The following is a 2,811-nucleotide window of genomic DNA, read 5'->3' as shown; positions in this document are numbered from 1 at the left end:
GCCATATCAGTTATACCGATACCCTCACAAGTTACAGAGCCTGTCAGTCTTTTACATATTTTGTATATTTGGTGTTTCTTGTGGACAAATACATTTCTTTATCAGTGAAATTAAGACACAGGAAAATAAAGCTACCAGTGTAATAAAAAGCCAAGCAGGTTTTCAAAATTTTATGTAACTTGACTGCTTTAAAAATCAGTTTTACTCTGCCAAAAACTTCTAAACTTTTCTAAAGCTCCATAGAGATAGAAAACGATGTGAACTTTGCTGCCCACACAGACAGTAATTTTCTCTTTAATACAGCTTTGCCACATATTTGATCTTCTCCACTTTAGAAAACGTCATACCTTTGGATCTAAAAGTGGAAAACAAAGTAGGATTTTACAAATAAACTAGAAGTGAACATCTGCATAAAATATCCCAGTGTGTACTTATTTCATTTTCAAACAATTATTGCCTATTTAAATCAAAGCATACATAATGTTTTTTCATGTGAATTGATTTGCATGGTTTCTCATTGGTCTTGGTCAATATAGAGAACCTCATAGTGCTCCCTAATGTGTTCTCTTATGCAAGCATCTGTTAAATCTGTGTAGTTGTAAGATTTGTTTCACATCATTTTGCAGCATAGCTTCTCACTCATCTAGAGAAAGAACAACACGTGGTTTGGAAGACATTGCCTCAAGTAACTTTCATGCAGATGTTAATTTAGTCATTGTGCACCAAAACTAAAGACATTTCAATGCCACCAAAACATAGTCAGTTCTTCATATTCAGGGTCACCACACATAGAAAACCATGTATGGTGACATGACCCTCTTAGTAAAACTTCACACTATTCACTCTTTCCCTTTCTGTGCAAAATGTTTCCACGGTTTTAGATTTTCAGGGGAAAAAAAATGTGGGACGGAATGTCCGACCTCTTTTGCACTGCAATAACTCCAGTTGGGTTTCCTGCAGCACATTGTATTTGTATTTCCAGTTTTTGGATCACAAATGTCACAACAACTTTTAACATACAATTTGGAAAGAATATCATAAACACAGAAATAACATTCTCTTCTGTGCTGATGTGTTACGCTGTGTCATACATAGCAAAGTGCAAACTTAAAAAGAAAACGAAATACAATAAACAATAGTTGCTAACTATAATTTATTCTACTAATTAAACTGTGCATATTACATGTTTATGTATGCTTAATTTCCTTTTTGTAGTTATTTTCCTTGGACTGGTCAGGGACAGTCAAATGCCTGAAGTGGTCTAGGAGCAATGTAATGCTTTGATAGGTTGAGTCAACTCAGTAAACTAGAAAGAATTGGTTCAACTTAGTGTTTAGACACTTTGGCATGCATAGTGGCCTGCGATGAGACCACCAACTGTGAGTAATGAAAATCTGCTCGGCTGCCTAAGCTACAGTTGCTTGGAAACACTTTTCCATCACTCCTGACTCTGATCCTCCCTCTCCTCTCAGAGGTCTTGTTGACCTTATTATAAACATTTTGACCTTTTCAGTTGCTGGCCTCTCCGGTTATGGACAAGGGCACATTACAGGTAAGTGATCAGTTGAACAGAATGGCTGACAAGGCCTCAGATGGACAGGACAGTGGGTGGTAGAGTTTAGTGTGTGGGGTTTTGGGCTTAAAAGGCTTTTGAATGTCAGAGATGAGGGCATCAACAAGGAAAAAAAGTTGGAAACACAGATGAGTCAAGGCACCCCTGCATGCTGTTCTGTGTCCAGATGACCCTTCTCACTTCTTCGCAGCAGAAGGGTGGGCCTGCCAGCAACTCAGTCCATCATGCTGACTCCAGCAGCAGAGCAACATCTGTTCATTAGCCTTGACAGATGAAAGAGAGCCCAGAGAAGATGAGGAAAAACAGATGAGTACAAACCCAACATCATATAGCCCCCGTACATTTGTGTGGACCTCACATTAAGGCAGCTGCCTGGGTGTGCTTCCATTCTCATGTACATTTGAGCCGAACTGCAGACGGCGAAGATCTGTAGTGAGAAAGGGAATTGTGAGTGGTAATGGAGGCGTTTGCCTCATCCGTCACGCTTCTTTCAGCTCTATTGTGCTGTGTTGAAGGTCTTTCTCTCCATTACATTGTTTTTTTTTTCTTGCCTCAATCTCTGAAATGTCACAGAACTATGAATGCAATACATTGACATGGATGAGAACCAATAAATAACACAGCATACATTAACTTCACCCACTCCTCCTCCAACAAACTCTCCCTTACAACATGCACCCAAATGTTTGCATTTGACAAAAAGAAGCAAAAGCAAGCATCCACTGAACCAGATGTGCTTCAGTGAATATATTGTAATTATTTGAATTTCAAAACAAAGCACAGCATAAAAATAGCAATTGACAACTACACCAAAACAACAACAACAACAACAAAAAAAACAGCTGGATTCAACTGCAAATGCTACAGCTGATCATCTTCTTGTAAGCACATTTGAGATGCTTGTGGAGTAGGCATATCAGGATGCAGTCATTAAAAGTAGCATCGAGTGGAAGAATTTTATATTTTATCACCCTAGGAAGCAGGTCACGCTGCCCCGGTCTTTGACAAATGCTGCGGCTATGAAGATGGATTAGTCAGCAAGCACAGGACTGAGACGGCAAAGAAAATTAAGTCGTCACTGTAACTATGTGAAGTTCAGACACAACACTGAGTCCACTCCTGTCCTCTCCTTATCTCTCCCTTTCCAGCAATGCTGGTGGGTGTATGCCTTGTTTGCCAGACAAGCTATTTCTGCAGAAGACAGGTGTAGTAACATATTGTGTGTTCTGCATGCATGC

At 39.5% G+C, this 2,811-nt stretch overlaps 1 long non-coding RNA gene across 1 annotated transcript; it reads right to left on the bottom strand.

Annotated features, from left to right (window-relative positions):
- Positions 1-258: 258 nt before the first annotated feature.
- LOC122835440 lies at positions 259-2,000 on the bottom strand. The gene is made up of 2 exons (XR_006371309.1): positions 1,932-2,000; positions 259-1,836 (listed from the first exon to the last, which is right to left on the bottom strand). It is a non-coding gene; the product is annotated as an uncharacterized LOC122835440 (long non-coding RNA).
- Positions 2,001-2,811: the final 811 nt, after the last annotated feature.

The sequence above is a fragment of the Gambusia affinis genome, linkage group LG08 (genome assembly GCF_019740435.1).
Source record: "Gambusia affinis linkage group LG08, SWU_Gaff_1.0, whole genome shotgun sequence".
Classification (NCBI taxonomy): domain Eukaryota; kingdom Metazoa; phylum Chordata; class Actinopteri; order Cyprinodontiformes; family Poeciliidae; genus Gambusia; species Gambusia affinis.
This window is presented reverse-complemented; position numbering and strand designations above follow the sequence as displayed.